Source organism: Phyllostomus hastatus, unplaced genomic scaffold, assembly GCF_019186645.2.
Source record: "Phyllostomus hastatus isolate PE091 unplaced genomic scaffold, TTU_PhHast_1.1 phas_contig_86, whole genome shotgun sequence".
In the NCBI taxonomy this organism is placed as follows: domain Eukaryota; kingdom Metazoa; phylum Chordata; class Mammalia; order Chiroptera; family Phyllostomidae; genus Phyllostomus; species Phyllostomus hastatus.
This window is the reverse complement of record NW_025333977.1, coordinates 49,287,514-49,313,334: the sequence shown is the minus strand read 5'-3', so window position 1 is coordinate 49,313,334 and position 25,821 is coordinate 49,287,514. Positions and strand designations below refer to the sequence as shown.

General features: G+C 40.9%; 1 pseudogene; it reads right to left on the bottom strand.

Annotated features, from left to right (window-relative positions):
- Positions 1-22,231: 22,231 nt before the first annotated feature.
- LOC123827640 lies at positions 22,232-22,320 on the bottom strand (annotated as a pseudogene).
- Positions 22,321-25,821: the final 3,501 nt, after the last annotated feature.

Here is a 25,821-nt window from a genome sequence, read left to right as displayed (position 1 = left end):
AGAGTGGGCTGTCGATAAATGTCACATTGATTTAACTTGTTAAGTGATGGTGATCAGGAGAGACAGACTGATGTTTTCTGAAATCTGATAAATACAGAACAGGTTTTCTCACTTGGAATGTCTTAGGAGTCATGGACCATGGAGCCATGATGTATGTTTCTGTTACTCCTTTTTATTCTTCCTGCCCTGTCTCCCAAATTCTAAACTGAGAAACTCATACTCCCTTCCATGGAGGTTGTTGACTTACTGAATTTTCAAGAGTGAAATGTTACTGGTTATGGACCTTTGGAGTTTAAGTCTATGAGATGTCCTTTAGTATAAACACATTCTATAGCTGAAGATTTACCATTCTGTTTGCTACATGTTATGACTTCATTACGCAGTTCCTGACCATTCAGTTACGAGTTTTTAATATCCCTGCACTTTCATCATCTGGCCCCCTCCTGACGTACCCTGTCTGCACTGGACAAAGAACCAATTAATGCATCGTTTTTTTCTTCTCTATGAACTTTACTAAACTGGGAGAGGAAGAGTGAATAAAAGGAAGACATTGTCTTTATATATATCTGATCTTAAACAATCTCATAACTTTACTAAGACTTCTTCAAAAATGAATCATTGGCAGTGAATAAAACTCTCATCTGCATATAATGTCACAAGTCTTAAAAATCCACTATATTTGTCATGGTCCTGGCAAGGAAAAGATGACCCACTCAATTACCTCAGGAGTAATTGAGAGTTTAGTTAAAGGATTATTTTACAAAGATGGGCCAGAGTTAAGAGAACTAACAAGAAATGGCTAAGTACCCAGGGATGAGCTCCATTAAAAATCTGTTACCACCCCTAGAGCTGGAAGAACAAAGTGATGGACCTGGTAAGAGCTGAGCCCTGGCAGAGGGGCTACCTGGCAGGAGCTGTGGTTTTAACTAGAGGGAGACAATCACCAAAGCAAAGCCTGGCAGGGAATAAACAACCCATCAGATCTCCTGAGAGTGGCTCCCATTGGCCAAAATCAACCAGAGGTCTCCAGAGACCTGTCTCTGAGGATACAAAATGTGTGTGTGTGTGTGTGTGTGTGTGTGTGTGTGTGTGTGGCGTGTGTGTGTGTGTCAGGGGCAGCAGGGAGGGTGAAGAATATTTTTGGAATATGCAGCCACTGACTGTATTAGTAGGGTTCAACAGGAACAAATGATAATCCCTTGTTAGAATGATTCATCAAGAATCATGAGACGTCTATTTCCAAAAGTGTGGGCAGGACACAGGAACCACAAAGGATAGTGTAATAACACAGAGTTAGTAGCAGTAGAGCTGCTACCACCTTAGGATTTTTTGGTACAAATTCCAGTGTGTGAGGTCTCCCTGCCCACACACACCACTAAGCAATTCTCAGATACTAGCTGGGTGTCCTACAATTTTACTCAATTCTGACATGATCCACTCAGAGGTGGCACCAGATCCCACAGGGCTCAGTCCCACAACAAGGTCCCTCACTTCAGATGCCAGTCCCAAGTCCAGGGTGTTGCCTGTGTTTCTGACTGACTACATATAAATCAGAGGTTCCCAAGACCCATTCCTTGGTTTGATTAACTGGCTGGAGTGGCTCATAGAACTCAGGAAACCAATCTATTCATTAGATTACCAGTTTATTACAAAGGTCATTAAAGGATACATATCAACCACTAGATGAAGAGACACATAGGATGAGGTCTTGAACGGAAGAGCTTCTGTCCCCATGGAGTTTGGGGTCTGGTACCACAGCATACAGAAGCGTTCTGGTTCCCTGACCTAGAAGCTCTCCAGATCCCCTCTCTCAGGTTTTAATGGAGGCTTCATTACAGAGACATGTTTGATTAAATCATTGGCCATTGGTGGTGGAATTTAATCTCCAGCCCCTCTCCCCTTCCAGGATGTCAGGGGGGTGGAACTGATGTTCCAACCCTCCAATTACTTGGTTGGTTTCCCTGGCAACTAGCCCCATTCTTAGACTATCTAGGGTGCCTAATCTTTTGGTGTCGCTGGGCCACACTGGAAGAAGAATTGTCTTGGGCCACACATTAAAAACACTGCAACATGTAATCACAGAAAAATCTCATAATGCTTTATGCAAATTTATGATTTTGTATTGGGCCATGCTCATAGCCATCCTGAGCCACATGCGGCCTGTGGGCTACTGGCTGGACACCCCTGAAAGGCTTTCCAATCCTCAAGTCACTTCATTAACATAACAAAATATGCCTTTATCTTTCTCAACAGTTAGGGAATTCCAAGGGTTTTAGGCATTCTATACCATGAACAAGGGAAGATCAAACTTATATTTCTTATTATAAATCACAATATCACACCACCTACTCCCAAAGAGACCAGGAGAGAATGCTGATATCAGAACTAGAAGGAGCATATGTAGAGGAGGCTGCCTAGAGAGGAAGAGTGAGCTTTGGTATAGAAACACAACCAGCCTAACAGAGGGTCAGAAGAGTAATTGCCCTGACCTCCCCCTCATTCCACCTTCCAGACTCCCACTAGGGCCTCCTATTGGCCAACATGAACTGGAGCCAAGGCAAGGAGGGAGTTCTGGTGAGGTGTCCCTGTAGCTCAGCCTCCAGACTGAGAGCAGGGTGGAGAATGTAGAGGCAAACCAAAGACATCTGGCAAAGCTGCTTCTAAGCCCCTTCCTTTGTCCCTCTCTCCCTTCCTTTCCTTCCTTCCTTCCTTCCTTCCTTCCTTCCTTCCTTCCTTCCTTCCTTCCTTCCTTCCTTCCTTCCTTCCTCTAAACTGTATTAACATTTGTACCAAGCACTATGCTAAAAGCTCTCACAAATTATTTCTATTAACCCTTAAAATTTCTCCCCAAGGCAGGAGACATTGCTTTTCCCTAAGCAAGCATCCTCCATCATGTGCACCTTTCAGCAATTTCCAACCTTTTTAATAGAAGAGATTTTTAAATAATCTCACAGGAACCCTAACATATGCAACTAATAAAGCAGTATTCATTGGTGGAAATTTGTTCTTATTATTAGGTTAACCAAAGAGAAAAATAATGAGGTTTTTGAATACAAAAGTTTGAAACCAGTTTCACTGGCCGGCATAGGCATCAGCCACTGCAAACATTGACAGAGTTTGAAAATCACTGACATAAGTGACTGGGAAAACCAGAAGCTTCAGTTTTCCCAAACTACAGTTTCTGGCAATGACTTCTTTTTGTAATCAAAATCTGACTGCTAGATCACATGAAATACCACTACTGACAGCTATGCTTTTCCGGTCACCTGGTCAGGAAATATCTCATCTCTCTGAGCATTCATCCTTCATGCCTCAGTTATCGAACACTTTGGGAGAGCTTAGCCCAGGAAACGAAGGCTATTGTTAAAAACAGTGAGATTTAGGAAGCCAGGATGTGATTAACCATGCTGGCATTTTGCCAAATGAGCAGTTAACAAGGGCCAAAAACACAAGTGCTGATTAGTAACCCCTGTGTTTTCAAAAGGGGTTTAGACCCAATTCTAGCAATCCCCTGTAACAGACCAGAAAATTCCTAACCTATTGTAGCTGCAAAAAAAGCATTAGTTTAATAAAAACTTATTCATCAGTGCCTCTTTCCATAAACAAAGAATTCCCATAAGGTTGTTTATATTTAAATCTAGTGGACTGGAAATCTCCTATGCGCTTTCCATAAAACATAAAGTTAAACTTTGAACCTACTCATGAGGTTTCTAATGGTTAATGTTTGTTTTAAAAATGCTTTGATGTCAAATTTAGTTATTCATTCATTTTTTCATTTAACAAATACTTGAGTGCAGGTCCTGTACCAGGAGTTGTCTGAATTCTGGTGATAAGTCTCAGGGAGCTATACCAGAAATAACACTGGCTCTGAAGTTGAATGAAATTGGTACACAAGCTTTGAATGCACTTAGTTCAAGTAGAAGGGTACCACAATCACAAGGTGGAGCAAAAGTCAGTTTAGAGCTGTTCATAAGGAAAATAACACAATAATTAATAAATAGTAATATAAGAATAAACTCTGTGTTTTGTGTACTCACAACTGTAAGCCTAATTTTGCCTCACCCTGCATACCGACTCAAACTAGCCTTTTAATTTTCATCAGTTACCAGAAGTCTGGAGGGCAGCAGCTGCGGTCTGCGGTGTAGGGTCTGTTCTGTGAGGAGCCACATCTCTGAAGTGCTCCTGGCATTTCTCTCAAATGCATCACTTCCTGGTGACCAGATGGCTCTGAGGGAAGGAGGAATGTGAGAACATGGGTTGGTGGAGGACTGGGGTGAAGGACAAGTTCTGTTTGGGGCATGTGGAGTCATGGGACTTGGTGATGTGATGTCACTCAGCACTGTGTCCTGTGGGTGATTGGATATACAGAACTTGATTTGAAGACAAAAGTCAAAGTTTAGAAGGATGATTGAAGGAGCAAGGAGACAGAAGGAGTCTAAATTGAGAGCTTAGGTCAAGAGTTTCTTCTTAGATTTGAGAGAAATACTCCCTCCGTAAACAGGGGGTGATCTGAAGGGGAAGTGACTCCAAGCGGAACAGTAAAAGTATGGTGGCCTCATTAAAGTGGAAGGCGGGGGAGGTCCTCTGGAAGGGGGGATTAAGGCCACACTGAGCGATTAGATGGAAACAACTAGTGTGAAGACGTGAGGGCTGAAGAGTTCTGGCTCAGCTGGCAGCATGAAAACACTTGCAGTGATTCGGGTCTGTAGATTCCCAAAGTTTCCACAGCTACAGTTCAGGGGCCTGGGGGTAGAAACAGGGCTAGAGGACGTGGATGACACAGGGTTGGTGATGGCTGAGGGCAAAGGAGTCAGGAGTGTCCACGATGACCCGGTAGCAGGAGCTGACTTGAATCCAGGCCAGGCAGGAAGAGCATTCAGGGAATCAACCACCCTATGGGGAAGCCCTCCCTGGAGCCAGGCACCTTTTCCTCCTGGATCCACTGTCCCTTGGGGTTGTTCCTCTTCCTGAAAGACCAACTGCTGGATTCCAGTAGATGATGAGTTTTCCCAAGAAAAAACAGACAAGGGATGATAGGAATCACAGACATAAAGAAGTTGCCTGGCCCCAGATCCTTGCAAAATTCTTGCGTAATAGAACTTTATCTCCACATCTAGGTCACTTCTGAGGGGTTAACTTTAAGGCTGCCTCAATGACAAATTCTCTCTTATTTTTTATACTTTGTCTCTTATTCTTGTATTTTTAAGAGTGAGGCTCTCCAAACCTCCCCTCCCCTATGGGAGGGTTTGAACTTAGAAGGACATGCTGTTAACTCTGTTTAGGAAGTCCCCTCCTACCTAGTTCCAACCAGCAGAGGCAACCTCTTGTCACAGGGTGGTCATTTACTCTTCTGTGGCCTTCCAGAGTCATCCCTGGTTCCTGGGAAGCTCCTCAAACTCCTGCAGGCCCACAGGAAGGGGGAGGGGGCACCAGGCAAGTTGCCAGTGATTGAAGGATCTATTGTGTTTAGAGACCCAAGTCCGAGGAAAATAGGAGGATGTGACTGGGAAAACCAAGACTGCCAAATGAGAAGTCTTTCCAGTGGAAGGAGCAGTGCTAGGAAGGCTTCTGAGTTGCTGAAACCAAATAACAGCTCTTATCTCTCCAAATCTTCACTCAAGAAAAGAACTTTAAGCTTCTACTTAGGGGAAAAAAAAGATGGTTTCTCTCAACCCACAGAATTCCAGACTCTGAGTATTGAAAGGTTATCTGCTGGTCATCTAGTCCAGCCTATAGCTGACGCAGTGGACGAATCTGAAACTGCATTGGCAGCTGGCTCTTGGCTCCTCTTCAGTCACGGGGATGGGAATTTATTACTTGGTGTAGCAGTTCATTGCTTTCTGGACAGGCCTGATTCCTAGACAACTGTCTCTGATATGGAATTGTCACTTGCTTCCATGTTGCTTTATTTATCTGTCCCAATTTTATTCTCTGGTGCCTCATGAAGTAGATTTTTTTTCTCTTTCAAATGAGGGTCCTTCCAATGTTTAATGCTTCTCTCAGGTTTTCACTAATGTTTTCTTTCTTTTTTGAGACCAAACATCCCCAGTTTGAAACTTTAACCTTCCCACCAGTGACATGGTTTTGGATGGCTCAGTTTGTCCTGCAAGTGTGAGGCACCCAGACCTGGACACAGCATTTAGGATTCAGGATGACCAGAATGAAGAACAGCGGAGCAACTTCCTCCTCTAAACTGGACACCACACTACAACTACTACAGCCCAAGACTGCATTGGTCTCTTTAGTCTGTTGAGACTATAACCCCATCTTCTGGGGTTTCAGTGTACTGCCACTGAGCTGTTTTCCTCTTGTGGTTTTACAACTATTCATACAGATAAAACTCATTCTCTGGAGTCTTGCACCAAATCTCATACTTCTTTCTGATCCTTGGAAGATTTCTTATTACCAAGGGCCATGATTGCTGCTCCCATTTCCTCAACTGAGGCATTAGTTCAGTTTTGTTCAGTGATATTTATTCAATCATTGCCATGTGCCAAGAATTGTATTAGATGCTAAGATGGGGGTAGAGAATACAAAGGAGTTAGGATATGATTTCTACCCTAGGGCAGCTTGGGAAGACACCACACACACACACCGTAACAATGTGATACAGGAAGAATTGTAACATGAAATACAGTGGTTATCGGAGCCCAAGTGAGGGACTCTTGACTCAAACTGGAAATTCAGGGAAGGGTTACCACAAGAGAAGCAATTTGAACATTAGATAAGAATTAGAGGGTATGGGGAAGAAAGTGGGGAGATAAAAAGGGCAGAAAGAGCAGAGTCAAGGAGGCAGGAAGCATGATGGAATGTGAAGGGCCTACAGGTTATTTGGCAGTTCTAGAGCATAAAGTACCAGACAATGGACAAGGTCACTGATAACCTGACCCTCCACCTTGGGTTTGACTCAGTAAGCAATGGGGAGCCCTGACATGTTTCAAGAAGATGGAAGAGTAATCATATTTGCCTTTATAATTCTGGCCCCAGTAGGAAAAATGGACTGGGGATACTTGTGTTAGGTCAAGCAAGAGATATTGAGGGTATTAATGAAGACAGTGATAGTAGGATGGTTCAGATCAAGCACTGTAATGAGTATAATTGTGGCAGGCCTTTGTTGTAGAGAGGTGTGAGTGACAGATAACAACAATAACAAAAAAATCTAGATTAACTCCCAGAAATTTCATTGAATGGCTAGGAGGATGCCAGTACAGCTAGCTGAGAAGGTGGAGATGTGCAGGGAACTGTGAGTATAAGTTTGAACATGTGGAAATTGAAGTGCTTACTAAACATGCAATTATAATATCCAAAAAGTAATTGGATTTAAGCATCTCAAGATCACAGGAGAAACCAGACTGGGAGATGCGTTCTTAGTTCCTCAATGGAAGGTAAAACTATTAGAATAGATTAGCTAGTACAGGAAGAATATGCAAAGAAATAGCCATGGGTCCAGTATACAACTGTGAAGTGCACCAATATTTAAGGCAGATTTTATAAGCAAGTTCAGCATTTTTGCTTTGGTTGACACGGTCAAATTTGAACTTTTTTGGTGAATATGTAAAAATCAGTAAATTTCACCTGAAAATGAAGATTTCCAGATTCTCTTAAAATCAAGAGCTCTGGACCCAATGGACTTGCATTTTCACATAGCAACACTGCCAAAACTGAGTAGTAGCCTCCCCATTTAAATGGACACATGTTGGCCCTGACCAGTGTGGCTCAGTTGGTTGGGCAACATCCCATGAAGCAAAAGGTCACTAGTTTGACGCCTGGTCAGGGCACTTGCCTGGGTTGTGGGTTCGGTCCCCAGTCAGGGCATATTTGAGAAGCAATTGGTTGATGTTTCTCTTTCATGTCAATGTTTCTCTCCCTCTTTTTTTCCTCCCCTTCCACTTTCTCTAAAATAAATAAATAAAATCTTTAAAAAAAATAAATGGGACACATGTTCTCCAATTCTTCGGAGCCACCTCCACTCTAGCCCCTACTCCCTGCTTTTTAACACTAAGGCAACTCCCATTAATCACTACTATGGTGCTGCTATTTCATACACTGGCTTCATTTGTTTATATTACTTGCCTGACCTTGGTAGATACTTGAGTTTCTAGTTCCCAGCTTAAAAGTTAAATAAAGTAAGAGGATCCCATGGAGAGATCAAGAAGCACAGTCGGAGAAATGGAAAGAAACCAGAAGAGAAATTTCCTAGTTGCCAGGAAATTTCAATAATAAGAAATTCAATAGTGTTAAATACTATAGAGAGATATAAAAAGCTAAGGATTGAAAAATGCCTATTATGTTTGTCAACTCAAAGAACATTAGAGATCTTTGCCAGAATCATTTTTGACAGAAGGATGGATAATGGAAGTCAGATCTCAGGGGTGACAGGAGTGAATGGGAGGTGAGCAAATGGAGAAGCAAATTAATTTTTCTCTTTCCAAATACTTAGCTAGAAAAAGCCGCAGAAATCTGAGCAGTAGCCAGAAGCATTGGGAGGTGAAAAGGGCCAAAAGAGACTGTTCTTTACAGAAGAAGGTCTTTGAGCATATTTATGCATTGCATGGGAAAAAAAACAGTAGAATAGAGACAAATTGATGATGCATGAGAGAGAGAATAATGCATAGAAGAAGATGCGAGACATGGGAGGGAATGAGATCAGGCGCATAGGTGAAGGGGCTGACTTTGAACTGAAAAAAGGAACTCTTTATTCTCATGAGTGGTAGAGTGGAGAAAATTATGAGAAAAGGCAAGTTTATAAGGTCAAATCCTTATGTCTAACCAGTTTCTTAATAGAGAGCAGATCATCTGCTACATGTGAGAACTGTGAATTAGGGGTAAAGATCTCAAGGAGAACGGTGAAGGTTTGTTAGAGTTCATGGGTGGGAAGGAGAGTAGAGGTTCTTTGAAGACCATTATAAGGATTGTTGAATGGCCTCAAGTGCCCAGTTAAGGCTGGAGGCAGGAATTCTCAGTGACGCCAGTCTGCATAGTTGACTGATTTCTCTAGCCCTTGAGGTACATGCTCAGACATGCAGTGTATTTACTACAACACGTGACTGTATTATCTTTAGGGGTGGCAAATACTAAAGCTAAAAATACAAACCTAGAGAACAAGCATGTATCACTGTCATCTTTAAGGAATTAATGTTCTAGAAACCTTAAGTGAACTCTTGGTATCATCTTTTATATCTTCCCCAAGTGTTAGCAACAGGAGAAAGGTAATACTTGGCCTAAGAAGGCTCTCACCATAGTTGGTTTTTTCAATTTTCAGCTGACTGAATGTGCTCGTTCTGGTCCAGGATAAGTTAAGTATGTTTCAGGGAAGCTAAAAGCACAAGACAGAGGTAGAGTCCAGAGCCTAGCCAAGGGGAGGGTTAAAATATAAGTTGAGAAGATGCTATCAAGAAAGAGCCAGATAGAAGGAGGCAAGATTTCCTTCAAAAGGAAGGGAATTTAAAAAGAAATATGAAAAGAAAGGATAAGTTTAAAAGTAGTGAGACAGAGAGAAAAGGAAGCATTCAGAAAGTAAAGTGAGAAATAAAGCAAGAAGGAAAAGGATAATCCCAACTCTGCAACCAAGAAGCCTGCCTGGAATCAGACTCTCTGCTCCATCTGCCTTGGGAGCTGTGCCTGGGGCAACCACCTGTTGGTACCACAAACACTGGGGGAACAGTCTATTCCCACCCACATCCTCCATTCTGTTGCTGAAATCCAGGCCTCTGAGTTTTAAAAGGTAATGCCAATTAAATAGGTGTCCAAGAGATGCTGAAAGAATATAACTGCAGAAATTCATTCTTTTTATTGTTTAACCTCCATGTGAACACAATAGGGTACCACTAAGCCTCAAAGCCAGGTCTATTTTGTTGACAAAACAAAACTTAAAACAAATTGAGAAATTTAAAATGTTCTTCATCTCTTGACTGGTTATGTAACCATGGGTCCTCTGCTTAAGCTCTCTGAGCCCATGTAAACTTTTAAAATTTGGTAAATAAGGATCTATTCATCTAATCATTCTACTAAATGACCCTCTCTGAGTAGGAAGGTACAAACATCTTGAGACACCCTGACCTCAAGGAGCTACTGATTCATAGAGAGAGGACACGGTAGCCACAGTTTTTTAGGTTATGCCAATGCCCAGGTGTCTCTCAGATGAGGGGCTGATAGCCTCCCCTAAATATCCCTCAGGTGTCACCCAGTTTTTGTTGTTACTTTGTATTTGTTTTAAATAATAGCTTTTTTGAGACCCATCCTAATTTTTTATATGGTGCTCTAAACTACCCCACCAGCATCTTTCAGTAGGATTTCCTCCTCCTTAATCCCCTTTAGAAATGCTGGAGTCATAGGTCCCAGCAGTGTCATAGGTCCTCAAGACCACTCTTGCTAGTTCAAAGGACTCAGCAAATAATCATACGCAGGGCTAGGATTGATTATGGTGATAGGATACAAAACAAAGTCAGCACAGGGAAAAGGTACATGGTTAAAATCTGGAGAAAGCCAGGCACAGGCAGGCCTCTCCCAGTGAAGTCAGATAACCCCCTTAACTCTTCCCTCAATGAACTGTGACATCACGTATGAAAAGTTAGTTGTCTGCCAGGGGGGGAAGCTCCTTAGAGATTCAGTGTCCAGGGCTTTTACTGAAGGCTGGTCACATGGACACCACCTGACTATCACCCAGCATTCCAGACTCCCAGAGCGAAAGCAGGTGTTCAGACAGCTTAGGCACAGTGAGCCACTCTTATCACTGTCGGTGTATTACTGCTCTATCAGTGTAGAGAACACCGGGCAAGGGCTAACCTTGCAAGTAACCTTTCTAAGAAGAAGAGCATCAGGCCTGCTATCTTAATTATTTTCTGTATAGCAATGTTATTAAGATATTTATTGCTTATAATAAATTGACTTTGTAATACTGCTGTGGAGCACTCAACAGTAACATTATAATACAGGGTCTGGCACAAACAATGCCCCTTTTTATTACAAAATCATAAGCATGTAATTTTATAACATAACAATATCACATTCAAGCACACCATATGACATTTTAGATAAAATGTTCAAATTAAAACTATAAATTATTATACCCATGTTATTATCCTGCCAACCACACACTCAAGCAGGCATTACTTCTGCTGGACCCTGTATGTTATACACAAGGTCTATCTGGAAAAAGTCCAGCCATTATTAATATAATGAGAACAGTTTGCATGACATTGATATAACCTGGCAGCCAAGGAGAGTGGACTGGAACGTGAATATGTGAACACTGGTGACTTCACTGTACTAGGCAGTGGGGACAGTAGACACTGTTGAGTGGGCATATACACTGCGTGGCCATTGCACTCGAAATGACAGAGCAAATAGAGCAAGGAATCTGCATCAAATTTTGTATTAAGTTTGAACATTTCTCTGTGGAAACTATTCAGATGCTTTAGAAGGCCACAGCTATGGGCAACTGGTGACTGGCAGCTTTATCATGACAACACACCTGCTCATGCATCACATCTCATGCAGTTTTTTGGCAAAATATCAAATCACCCAGGTTAGTCAGCCCCACTACAGCCCACATTTGGTGACCTGTGACTATTGGATTTTCCCAAAACTAAAATCACCTTTGAAAAAGGAAAGAGATTTTAGACCATTGATGAGATTCAGGAAAATACAACAGAGCAGTTGATGGTGACTGGGAGAACTGTGTGAAGTCCCAAGGTACCTACTTTGAAGGGGACTGAGGCGTCATTATCCTATGTACAATGTTTCTTTATCTTGTATTTTCTTCAGTAAATGTCTCTATTTTCCATATTACATGCCTGCATATTTTCTGGACAGACCTTGTATGTCTGTATGTATTAAGTTACCTACTTGTTTATTTTCTGCCTCTCCTACTAGAAGGAGACATGCTAGTAAGCTGAGGATGGTTAGGACTTTGTCACATTCACTGTAGTATCTTAAACACCTTGAACAGAGCCTTGCTCATCATAGGCACCCAACAACTACTGACTGAAGGTAGGAGTAGGAAAGAGTTCAGCAGTTCATCCTGGGACAGATTCAGGTCTGAGCTTCTTTGGACTATTAAGGGAATACAACTCCTCCATGCATGGCCATGATGATCAGATGGGACAAGAGCCTGAGAAGTGCTTTTCAAAGGCAGTATTGTCACAGAGATTCTTGGTCTGGTGTAATTCTAAAATCAGAGTCTCTGGATCCCTTACCTAAAGCTGTACAAAGAAAATCTAAGAATGTTCTGTATCTGCTAATTCCTTTCCCTTTCTCTTCCTAAAGATAAACACAGTGCTCGTGCATTTTTCCTATGCTCTTCCCCACTCTCAGCAACATTTCTAATGTCCAGATTAAGTATGTCCTAAGGGTAGGAAAAAAAAAACTAGATTCCTCTTGAAAAACAACCATCCTTGCAGCTTGGAAGAACCCTAAAGGACTCATGGATGGAAAGGGATCTCCAGACAGAAAATCAGCTCAGACTTAATGCCTTCTATGGCTATTGCTCCGGTAGTTGAATGGGGTCAGGTTTTCATCTTATGTAATATGATGGGACAATTCCACTTTCAATGAGTGCAGCAAATTTCCCCAGAGCTACATAGGACAGAGCTAAGCAGTTACATAAGCACATATGGAGACTTAGAAATTTTAAAGAGAGTCTAAATACTCTGAGGGACAGGTCACCCCCAGGGGAAATTAACGGCTGGGTCAACAAGCAGAACTGTCCTCCAAGTTACACATGAATTGAGCACAGTTTTATGACTGAACGACAGGAGGAGGAAATGACTTTAGCTGCACATTTTTCATGACTCACTGTGTGGAGAAGAAAATAAGCAACACCTTTTATCTCAGGATACCAGAAGAAAGAAAAGGTGATACAGCCATAAATGATGGCAGGGCATGATATTTGGGCTCAGAACAATGTATCTGTTGGGGATCCAGCAGGAAACAGCCCATTCAAAAGAACTGACTGAAAGAATTTAATGAAGGGACTAGTTGCAGAGGTGTAGACAGGTTAACGAAGCTAACAAGGAGTAGCAGGCACCCGGGAACTAATGATAGCAGGAAGCTTACACTAGTTTTAGGCCTGACAAGAACAAAGGGTAAGAGTGATGTTACTGAACCGACAAGCTGGAGGAGGAGCCACCCACTGTGAGCTCGAGCTGGATGCAGTTGGGGTCAGAACCAGAGACACTGTGGGGAGCAGGGTTGGGAGGCTGATAAGTGGGGAGCCTCTCTTTCCTCCTACCCACCAATTTCCTGCTGATGCACCCCACCAGCCAAGGACAACAGGGAGCCAGGGGCAGGGAAGTCTGGGTAAGACAGAACACAGAGGGCAGCTTCCTGGGCACAGGGCAAGGGATGGGAGAGCTGGAGAGGGCAAGAGGACAAAAGTCAGCACAAGCGATCTCCACTGCCCTCACTACCACGTGGCTGCCAACAATGGATGACGTTTATTGAATGTGTTAGGTACAGTCCTGGGTCCTTTACGTAAAGAATCCCACTTCATACTTGTGAAAGTGATTTACCACAAAACTAACCAAGTTGACGCTTCAGGGCCCCTTACTCATACAGACATCTTTCCAGGCCCTTTCAAAGGACCCTAAAAATGACTTTACATAGTCACATTTTTGGAAAAAAATTTAAATGTAAGATACGTTTACTTTAGTTAAGATGACCATCTCTTCCCATTCAGATTTCTCTACCATCATGTTTCCCTCTTGTCAGGTGCCATTTGGCATCTGTGGGAATTTTTTGGATTTGGCTAATGAGAAGCTGAGTTGGGATTACACTTAATTTCGTCACTGGGATATTTTTAGGTGTTTTACCACCACCACGTATAGGAATGGCTTCCAGGAATGCTCCTGCTGTCCACCGTGCTGATTCATCCATCATGAAACAAAGCTTCAGAGCCACGGATCACATCACGATCTGAAAGTTAGCTATAGTGCATCGTACTGGATATGGGGCTGTGGAAGAGGAACAAGAGTTGAGAGAAACAGGATTTGAAAGAAAAGCCAGAAAGCTCAGCTCTGAAAAAAAATTTCCAATCATTAATAGGTAAAATTTTAAGAGGAGGATTCAATTCTCATAAAATTCTCTCTTGGTAAGAATATACTGTATAATTCAGTGTGTACAATTGTAACAGCATTCTGCTCTCTCCCCCTTTTCTGATGGGGATTATGTGAAGTAGAATAGTAGAATTCCTGTGCCAGTTGGACATAAACTAATATCAACCCTGCTTTTATGCAAGTTATTACAAATTCAGTATCTTATTATGTATTTTGTAAGTCACAGAAGAAAACAAGAAAAATGTATATGTAAATATATTCTAAAATAATGTAGTCGCCCTGGCTGATGTAGCTCAGTAGATTGAGTGCTGGCCTGTGAACCAAAGGGGCACATGCCTGGGTTGTGGGCAAGGTCCCCAGTAGGGGGTGTACAAGAGACAACCACACACTGATGTTTCTCTCCCTCTCTTTCTCCCTCCCTTCCGCTCTCTCTAAAAGTAAATAAATAAAATTAAAAAAAAATGCAATAATAGCTGATATTTACAGAGCATGTCTTATGTGTCTGGCACTGTGCTGAGTATTTTGTAGACAATTCATTTAATCTTCAAAACAACCTTTCAAGATAGGCATTATTGTTATGGTCTCCCTGGCTTTTATTTTCAAAAGTCTAAACCCACTGTTAAGGCCAAAATTTGAAGTGAGAGATGAGTACTTTTCTGGTTGGCATGACCAAGGAGGGACTTTACTCTGAATAAAGCTCCAAGAACTGGAACAGCCCTCATTGGCTGTGTTCCAGGCTGCCGCCAAGATGTGCTACGATCAGCAAGGTCTACACATGGTGTGGAAGTAGCTGCATGCAGACCCGAAGGAAACACCTGGGCTGGGACAGTGAACAAACACTGCAGCAGAAATTAGTAGAGCATCTAGCAGGACAGAGGCCTGAAATTTTGATTAAGTTGATTTATAGAAGTTAAAAAATAAATTTTTTTAGACCTCTGAACTCAAGGAAACTAATACAGAGTGGGGAAAAAGTAGGTTTACAGTTGTTTGTATGGAAAATAATAACACCAGAATAAACTCCGTGTATCGTGTAATCAACTCAAACCTACTTTTGTTCCACCCTGTATTTATATCTACTAAGTTCAACTTTGTGAAAATAAAACTGAAGGAATTATATACCTTTAGCTTCACTTCCTTCAAAACCTGGGTTAACTAACAAAAGAAACATTGGCTTTGGAGCCAAACATAACTGGCTTCAAGTCCCAGTTCTGCAATTTATTAGCTAAGTGACCTTGAAAAATTTATAAAATCTCCCCAAGCCTCAGTTTCTTCAACTGTAAAATGGGTGTCATTGGGGGAATTTAAGTAGAATGTTTAAAACTCAGCTGCTACTCTATGAGGCACTTAAATATTGGTTCCCTTTTTAAATGAAAATAAAACCTAAATGTATTTTCTGGTGAAAAGTGTTATAGAAGCACAAATTAACATCATTCCAACAACATCTAGTTAATATGTTTTATGAAGAAACCCAACAGTAATTTTAAAAAGTTTTGAACTCACCCAATATTCTCCCCACCCCCCCCCCCCTTCTAAAGCTGGAAACCAAGGCGGTAACATGTACCCATGTGTGCACCCACACCTTTGTGTGTGAATGGACAGAAAAGCCACCTCAGCCTGTTTATGCAGGCCTACCCGGCTCTGAGGCAGATAGGGCTGCTTCAGTCAGAACCTAATCCCGCTCACCTCACACTCCCAACGCTGTCACTAAAACCAGCGAGAAAGAAAAATGATAGCCCATTTAACTAAACTGTGCTAAAGCCTGGATTCAATCCATCCATGTGTTAAGAAGTAAGAATTTGAATATTGATTACTGTTCCCTGTGTAAAAACTCCACTACTTGCTCCCAACTCTCCTCCTAATAAAGAATGATGTTTTTCCCCACCCCTTATCTTGGCAGTTTACTTTATTTTAAAACAAATCAAATGAATCCAGGTCTAGAAAAAAAATTACATTGCTTTCCCCTCTCCCTTCTTTCAACTTTCTGTTTCTGGCTTCTGGGACTTTCCTCTCTGTCTTTACCCCAACCATCCATCCTAGTTGGTCACTTTCCTCCTGCTACCCACTGTGACTTTCCATTCTTTGGGCAGCACCCTGGGCTCCTAGAGTCTCTTTCCTCTCTGCCTTGTTCTCTTTCTTCTACTCACTAAGCCTAAAATAAAGGCATGGCTCTTTCTGGAATCTCACCCTGAGCTGCTGGGGGCATCTCCTGCTTTTGCCTACCTGGAACTTACACAAAGGGTTGCGTATGGAAACCTGAGTAAATGAATGCCCTGATTCCAATTACTGGAATGTTTTGGTGGCCCATATAGAGTCTGCACCCCAACCCAGCACTGAATGAATGGTGCAATAAACTTCTGACTCCATACTGCTCTGTGTAAAAGGGTAAGGGCCTACCCCTTATAGCAACCAGCTAGGGAGGAAGAATTGGGTAGACAGATTACAATGAGGATTGGAGATTAGAGCAGTTACTCGCTAGCCTGATTGTACCATAAAATGATCCAGGAGGCTTTTGAATACTTTTGAAGTCCTAGCCCCACTCCACCTGTTTTAATTGATCTGGTATGGGACTTCAGATAGGTGTTTTTATAAATTGTGATAGAAAACATAAAATTTCCATCATAACCATTTTTTAAAAGATTTTATGTATCCTTTCTTAGAGAGAGGGGAAGGAGAGGAGAAAGGGAAGGAGAGAAACGTTGATCTGCTGCTTCTCATACTTCCCCAACAGGGGACATGACCCCGAACCTGGGCATGTGCTTTAACTGGGAATTGAACCAGCGAACACTCAGTCTGTGTGACTATGCTCAACTCACTGAGCCACACCGGTCAGGACCATCATAACTATTTTTAAGTGTACAAGTTCAGTAGAGTTGTGAAACAGATCTCTAGTACTTTGTATCTTGCAAAGCTGAACTGTATACCTATTTAAATAACTTCCCTTCCCCCACCCCCACCCAGTCTCTGGTAGCTACCATACTCTTTCTGTTTCTATAAAATTGACTACTTTAGATATTTTAATTAAATGGAATCATAAAATATTTGTCTTTTTGTGACTGGCCTATTTCACTTAGCCTAATGTCCTCAAGGTTTAGCCATGTTTTAGCATGTGGCAGTATTTTTTAGGGCCAAGTAATATCCCATTGTATGTATATACCATGTTTCATTTATCTGTTCATCTTGTAACAGACATTTGGTTTGTTTCCCCTTTTTGTCTATTTTGAATAACGTTGCCATGAACATGGGTGTGCAAATGCCTCTTCGAACCCTACTTTGGATTATTTTGGATATAGGCCCAGTATTGGAATTGCTGGATCATATGTTAGTTCTACTTTTAGTATTTTAAGGAAACTCCAAACTGTTTTCCATAGCAACTGAGCCATTTTCCATTCTCATCAACAATGCACAAAATTTCTAAATTCTCCAAGAGGGCAAGTCAATAGTTGCTATTTTCTGTTTTGCTTGTTTGTTTTACAGTAACCATTCTAATGACTGTGAGAAATGATGGTGACATCTCACTGTAATTTTGATTTGAGTATCTCATTTTTAGGTATATTTTATTGATTATGTTATTACAATTGTCCAATTTTTGCCCTTTATCCCCCTCCACCCGGTACCACCCTTCTCTCTAGCAATCCCCCTCCCTTAGTTCACGTCCATGGGTCGTGATATACATTCTTTGGCTTCCCCATTTCCTATACTATTTTTAACATCCCCCTCTCTATTTTGTACCTACCAATTATGCCTTTTAATCCTTGCACCTTTTCCTCCATTCTCCTCCTTCCCTCTGGCAGATGACAACCCTCCAATTGACCTCTGTACCTATCAATCTGTTCCTGTTCTGGTTGTATACTTTGTTTGTTTTCTTTTGTTTTTTACAGTTAGTTGTCAATAGTTGTGAATTTGTTTCCTTTTTAATGTTCACAGTTTTGACTTTCTTTTTCTTAAATAAGTCCTTTTACCATTTCATGTAATAATGGCTTGGTGATAATGAACTCCTTTAGTTTTACCTTGTCTGGGAACTACTTTATCTGTCCTTCCATTCTAAATGAGAGCTTTGCTGGATAGAGTAATCTAGGTTTGTGGGTCCTTGCTTTTCATCACTTTGAATACTTCTTGCCAGTCTTTTCTTGCCTGCAAAGTTTCTTTTGAGAAATCAGTTGATAGTCTTAGGGGAACTCCTTTGTAGGTAACTCACTGCTTTTCTTTGTTGCTTTTAAGATTCTCTCTTTCTCTTTTACCTTTGACATTTTAATTATGATGAGTCTTGGTCTGATCCTCTTTGGGTCCAACTTGTTTGGGACTCTGTGCTTCCTGGACTTATATGTCTATTTCATTTGCCAAATTAGGTAATTTATCTTTGATTGTTTTTTTAAATAAGTTTTCAATTTCTTACCCTTCTGCTTCTCCTTCTGGCACCACTATGATTCAGATGGTGGCACATCTGGCGATGTCCCAGAGTCTTCTTATACTATCCTTGATTTTTTAAATTCTTTTTTCTTCTTTCTGTTCTGATTGAATGTTTATTTCTTCCTATGTTCCAAATTGTTGATTTGAATCCCAGCTTCTTTTCCTTCACTGTTGGGTCCCTGTAGGTTTTTCTTCATTTCACTTAATGTAAACTTCATTTCTTCCTTTATGTTGTTCCTGTACTCAATGTGTTCTTTGAGCATACTAATCACCAGTGGGTTTTTTTTTAAGATTTTATTTATTTATTTTTGGAGGGAGAGGGAGAAAGAAAGGGAGAGAAACATTAGTGTGTGGTTGCCTCTCATCTGCTCATTACTGGGGACCTGGCTGGCAACCCAGGCTTGTGCCCAGACTGGAAATCGAACCAGCAAACCTTGGCTTCACAGGCTGGCACTCAATCCACTGAGGCACACCAGCCAGTGCTTGATCACCAGTGTTTTGAACTCTGCATCTGATAAGTTGCTTGTCTCCATATTGTTTAGTTCTTTTTCTGGGATTTTGTTCTATTCTTTCATTTGGGCCATATTTCTTTGTCTCCTCAATTTGGCAGCCTCCCTGTGTTTGTTTCTGTGTATTAGGTAGAGCTGTTTTGACTCCCTGTCTTAGTAGCTTGGCCTATTGTGGAAGAGGCACCTGAAAATTGTGTGGGGCAGAGCCTTTGGTAATCACCAGGGTGGGGCAAACTGCTTTGCCGCTTTGTGGATCTGTGTGAGGAGAGGGTTCATAGAGGGGACTGTGCCACTGCCTGGCTTCTGGAGGTTTGGCCAGTGCTCACTCCATTTCTAGTCACTTTGCACACTCCCTGTCTGTGACTGGTGCCCTTCCAGCTGTTGACCTGTTGAGAATCCCACAGTGGGTGGGTTGACATTCATTTTAAGACCATGCAGGCCCTTTAAGCAGAGTTTCCTGAAAATCTGGCAGTTTCTTTTGCCACCCCAACCCCCACTGGTTTTTACAGCCAGAAGTATGGGGATTTATCTTCCTGGTGCTGGAACCCTGGGTTGTGCAGTCTGGCCTGGGGCTGGGATCGCTGTCTCCCAAGGTATCCCTCCCAATTTTTATTCACCACATGTGAATGTGGGAATGTCCATGTCTGTTTTGCTGCCACCCCCTCTCCACACCACACTGTGTCTCCTTGCCTTTCCACCTGTCTCCGTGTCTCTGCCCCTTCTACCCATCTGGATGAATGTGGCTTCTTTAAATCTTTGGTTGTCAGACTTCCATACAGTTTGATTTTTCTGACAGTTCTGGGTGTTATTTGTTTTGAGATTTAGTTGTAATTCTTTTTGTGATTGTACAGGGAGACAAAGTGTGTCAAACTACACCTCCATCTTCACTGAACTGAATATCTCTTATTACTAGTGATATTGAGCATCTTTTCATATACCTGTTGGTCATTTACACTTTGCTTTTGGAGAAATATCTTTTCAAGTCCTTTAGCCATTTTTAAATAGGAGTATTGTATTTTTGTTGTTTTTGTTGAGTTGTGGGAGTTCTTTATATATTCTGGATATTAATCCCTTAGCAGTATATGATTTGAAAACATTTTCTCCCATTTTAAAGATTAGTTTTTTATTCTTATGATTGTGTTCTTTGATGCACAAAAGTTTAAGGTTTGAAGTAAAACAAATAAATTTCCATTTATTTGTTTTAGTTTTGTTGTCTGTGCTTAATGTCATAACCAAGAAACCACTGCCAAATTCAACATCATTAAGGTTTTCCCCTGTTTTATTCAAGGAGTTTATTAGTTTGGTTATACATGTAGATCTTTAATTCACTTTGGGTTGTTTTTTGTATAAGGTATAACATAAGTGTCCAACTTGATTGATTTATTTTTGCATATGGCTAATTTTCCCAGTTCTATTTGTTAAAAATATTTTCCTTTCTCCATCGAGTAGTCTTAATACCTTTACCAAAGATCATTTGATCATATAAGCAAAGGTTTATTTGGGGCTTTCTATCCTCTCCCACTGATCTCTATATCTACCTTTCTGGTAATTTCACTGTTTGGATTACTGTAGCTTCATAATAGTTTTCAGATTAGCAAATGTGAGTCCTCCAAATTTGGTTTGCTTGTTTTTTGCAAAATTGTTTTGTTATTCAGAGTTGCTTGAAATTCCATATAAATTTTAGGATGACTATTTCTATTTCTGAAAAAATTCCATTGGGGTTTTGATAGAAATTTTATTAAATCTGTAGATCATTTTGAGTAGTATGAACATCTTAATAATATTAAGTCTTTTAATTCATGAATACAGGATGTCTACCCATTTATTTGTGACCCATTAGAGCTTGCATTTCCCCTAGCCACAGTAATTTCTTCAGAGATAGGAACATTGTCCTTTCAGAGCCAATGAGAAAAAAGAAAAATTTTCTTTAGATTTCTGAAGCAAAAGCAAGCTTTATTCCCATGTGCCTTGAACCTGAGGCTGTCTAGAGACTGAAACTGTTTTCACCATCAAGCCATGAAAGCTGGGATGAATGTCAATACAGTTAAGGGCTGAGACAAGAGATGGAGTGATACTGAGCATGGACGATTTTTTGTTTTTTTGAACCTTGAAGCCAGTCACTGCTCCTGATCTTTTCAATTGTGTGAACCCAAACAGTTCCCTTTATGCCAAAATTAGGTTTTGGTTGACATTTCAATCATTTGCACCTGAGATCCTCATTGATTTAGAAAATAATACAGCTTTTCAAAGAGTGGGTGACCAGGCAGCCAGACCTTGCCTGGCAGTCCTGGGCCTGAGCTTGCAACACTCAGAACAATGCTGCTCTTGCGCAGAACCTAGTTCCTGGTAGAGGCCAGTCTGCAATTCAAATGGTTGGCCTTGCTTTCCAGCCTGGCAGGAATTGCTGCAGTCTTCAAACCTATCACATATGAGAGATCCTCACAGGTTACTCTTCCCCTCTTGCCCCTCTATTCCTTAGGCTCTCAGGCCCAGTTCTCTTCATCCCATCAGCACTGTTCTCAGGAAAAGATTTATTTAATTGATTCATTCACTCTAAGGTTTACATAGCTCATATATTCCTACTTGTTAGAATATCTACATTTCAAAAGGGGACAAACTATGTTAATAGTGAATAAAATTTCTAGTGACAGAAATTTATAGACACATAACAGTAGTCACTTAAATAACATGTTAAATTGCCTTGGCTCACTGTACTGTCTTTGAAGTCTGACTCCCTGCAGATGAATGAATTTGTCTATGCCATACAGCTCTGTACTGGTCATAACACAATGACACAGTACTCAGTTAAAAATTATAGAATGCAGCGATGCACAGTATGCCTCAAAATTTACCTTCCTCCTATGCAGAAAGGTGCAAACCGTCCTCAGAAACATAAAAAAAAAATCACCATTACCTATCTTTATTGAACACATTCTGCGTTCCATATGCTAGACATTGTTGTAAGGACTTCACATTACCTGGTCTAATCCTCACTGACACTCTAGGAGGTAGCCACATTATAAATCTCATATTGCATCTGAGGAAAGTAAGATGCAAAGAAATTAAGTAACTTGTTCAAAGTGTCACTGCTACCAAGCTGAAGAAAATTATGGAACAAAAAAAAATTAGAGGTATCAGGGTGAAATTGGCCTTTGGAGCTACTCTGAGATGCCCAGGAATCACAACTTGGTACCTAACAAAATCAGGAACTGATAAAACATTATTTGTTTTATTTTTCTTATTTTGTTTTCTTTTTCTTACATTGGCCTCTCATGCCTTTAAGAGCCAGCCCTCTACTCAGGACGGTCCTCCTAAACTGAGAGGGAGATTACTGTGTGTCCTGCAGACTCCCCAGTTACAACTGAAATTATTATTTTAGAATCACAGAAGTTAGAAGTATCCAATGTTCCATTAAAATGAGAGAAAAATAAGATCCAGCCAGAGTATCAGAAATAAAACTAGACCCCAAATCTAATAATTCCTAAATCCAGTAAGCCTGTGCTCTCTGCATTTACTCATTCACTCACTTACTTATGCATTTAGCATAAACATTCCATAGAAAAAATTCATTGACTGCACATGGAAAATGTTGGTGATGCCAAAAGTAAAATATAAACATTTAAGCAAAAGTAATAAATAAGTTCTTTGCTCTCAAAGAAACAATAGTGTTGAGAAAAGTGAGATAATGCACTGATCAGCCAAATCTGCCTGGGGGTACCAGAAGGACTTCACATGGTGACAGAGCAGGAACTTTCAAAAGAAGCCAAAGGAGAGGAGAACAATCCAGGAGGGAAGATGAGGTCAGGTAGGAGGCAGCAGGTGAAGTATCTGGGGACCATAGGGGCCTGGTTGCAGGAGGTGAGGCCAGGAAGATGGGCAGATGGGGTCATGAGGATTGCTTATGAACAAGCTGAGGAACAATTCTTTTTTTAGGAGGGTGGGTTATAGCTATTGTTGGTCAGATTTGCAATTGGAAACAAATCAAAATTTTAAAAGGCCGTTGAGAAGGGGTTAGAGCCGGGACAGTATGCCGCGTGGGGGATTTTAATCATGGAAAGGATCTGGTCAGATTTGCTGGAGGGGAGAAGTGGGGCTGCCTCTGAGGAGCTGAGAGGAACATGAATGAGGTTGCAGGGAGTCAGGTTCAGGGGCCATTGCATCAGTCGTATGAGAGCTCATGAGTACCCATCTTAGGTGGAGTTGCAGAGATGGGGGCAGAAGTGCCTTTGGAAGTAAACTCACAGGTCTTGGTCACAGAATAGGTATAGGGAGTAGAAAAGGAAAGAAAGGCAAGTCTGCCTCCCTGGTTTCTTTCTTTCTTTTTTTTTTACATATTAATTCCCTAAATATGTGTATATTCCTTAAATAAATAAATATATTTATGATTTTATTTATTTACTTATTTTGTTTTTAAAATTTATTTATATTTAGAGAGAGCAGAAGGGAGGAACAGAGGGAGAAAAACATCGATGTGAGAGAGGTATACATCAATTGGTTGCCTCTCCCACGCACCCAACTGGAGACCTGGGGAGCTGGGGATCGAACCAGCAGGCTGGCTCTGAATCCACTGAGCCACACCAGCCAGGGCTGCCTCCCTGGTTTCTGAGCTGGGAGACTGAGTGGAAGGTAAAGCTTCCTGCTTCTTTTCTTTTTTAAAAAAATCCTCACCTGAGGATATATGTATTGATTTTTCTCTTCTTAAGGGAGAGAGGGAGAGAGAAACATCGATGTGAGAAACATCCATCCGCTGCCTCCCACACAAGCTCGACCCCAACCCTGACAGGGGACTGAACCCATAACCTAAGCATATGTCCTGACTGGGAATCAAACTTGCAACCTTTTCGTGTATGGGAGGACACTCCAACCGACCCACTGCCAGGGCCGTACTTCTTTTCCACAATGCCTGCAGGTTGTAAACAATTCAAAAATGCAGAGCTGAAAGAAGTAACAAGTATTAAGCCCCTTGCCCTTGTCCTCCTTTACTCCAGTGCCACTCCCCAAGGTACAGCCACTGTTAATATTTTCTGTATTCCTTCCAATGATTCTGTGTTATTTGTGCCAAACTCAGTAAATTTTTTAAACACAAAGAGAACTGCTGCTGCAAAGACGTATTGCCAAATCACGGAAGTCTCTAGAGGGAATGTGTGCAGTCAACCATGCATATCACAGTGTCAGGGGCAAAGCTTCAGGAAGGGAGACACACCTCTGGGAGTTCATTCTGGGCTATGTCACGGATGCAGCCCTTGTTACAGCAGTCATTCATACGCCCCCCAAAATGGCTGTACAATGCCCAAGTATAACACAGCAATAATGAAATCTATAAACATTTTTAATTAACAGTTCTCCTTTAATGTAGGTATGTTCATCTCCAAAGTTAAATATAAAATATATTGCAGGGCATTCAATGCCCTGGAAATGCCAACAGGATTGTTTGTATGTACATGAGCTTCCAATAGGAGAATTAGCTATGGCAATTTTTCTTTCTCCTCTGTGACCTGGATAATATTACTTCTACAAATTAAAAATGAGGCAAATGTCATAAGGATGTGAAGAGATGACTTTGACAGCATATGAAACCAAAGTTAGATGGGATCTCTCTTTTTCACTCTATTTCACACACATAGTACATAAAAATCATTCAGATTTTCAGAGGGAAAACAAAGTCTACCATTTTTATAGAGCTAAAATAAAATCATATTGCACACACTAAATTCTAGATATTTCTCTAGGGAATTCACTGGTTAGGAGCTACTATCAAAAACCAAAGTGGAGTAAAGTAGACCCATTTAAGAACTTTAAATCTTCCTAAAGTTATGTTTCAGAGAGAACCTGTATCAAAAACTATATTAGAATGGTAGTAACTACATGTTCTAGGACATTAGGCCAGAAAATAATTTAAGTTTAAATTTGTCAAAAATTTAAGTCTCATGTTTAGTACTTTTAATATGAAAATAGAAACTAATATTTAGCAAGAATTAATTCTTAATTCATTGATTTTCTTAAAACAGGCTTAATATGTTATCTATTTCCACTGATTCATCTCTCTAGCCCAGAAAGTAATTATAATATGAACAACAATTATTATAATAAAGAATAGCTAACATTTATTGAGCATTTATTATGTGCCAGTTATTATTCCATTTCATCTTTGTAGTCCATTATTATCTCTCATTTTAAACATATGACCATTCCTGACTTTTAAAATTGGGTATCATAGACTCAAGGGATACTTAAGCAGGGTACTCTGGGGTGACAAAACATTCAGTGGTTTCAAAAATAGTTGTGCAAGGAAGCCCTGTCCAAATCAGATATTTGGAGCTGCTTCATGACTGAGAGTAAATTGCCCAGGTAGGTTACAGTATAAAGTGGAACTTAAGCTCTTGGTTCCACCCCTGGCACACAGAGTCCAAACTTAGAAACATTATCCTTTTGCATCTTGGACTAGTGGTTGCCAGGATAGGGTGTCGAATGTGGATGCAAAAGAGAACTGCTTCCAGATCTTGAATTAAGGAGACGGTGTATATGTCTGGGGAAGCTGCAGTGGGTGGCTGTGGATACATGGACAGGGCACAGACATCATCAATGAGATATCACTCCCAACAGAGTTGCTGTAAGTAGAATTTGTTGCTGTCAAACAGACCAAACAAACACATGTATGTTCCCATAGGAATGCTCAGAAAGACATTTTATTAAATGAAAAAAGCCAGATGTGTAAGAGTTCATGTGGTATATTATTATTTGTTTAGAAAGCAGATGGTGGAAGCAGAATGTATTTAAATCTATGCTAAGATGATCAGAGAATATAACAGGAAGTTCCATAAGAAATTCCCTTGGGGGAGAGAGTCTTTGAA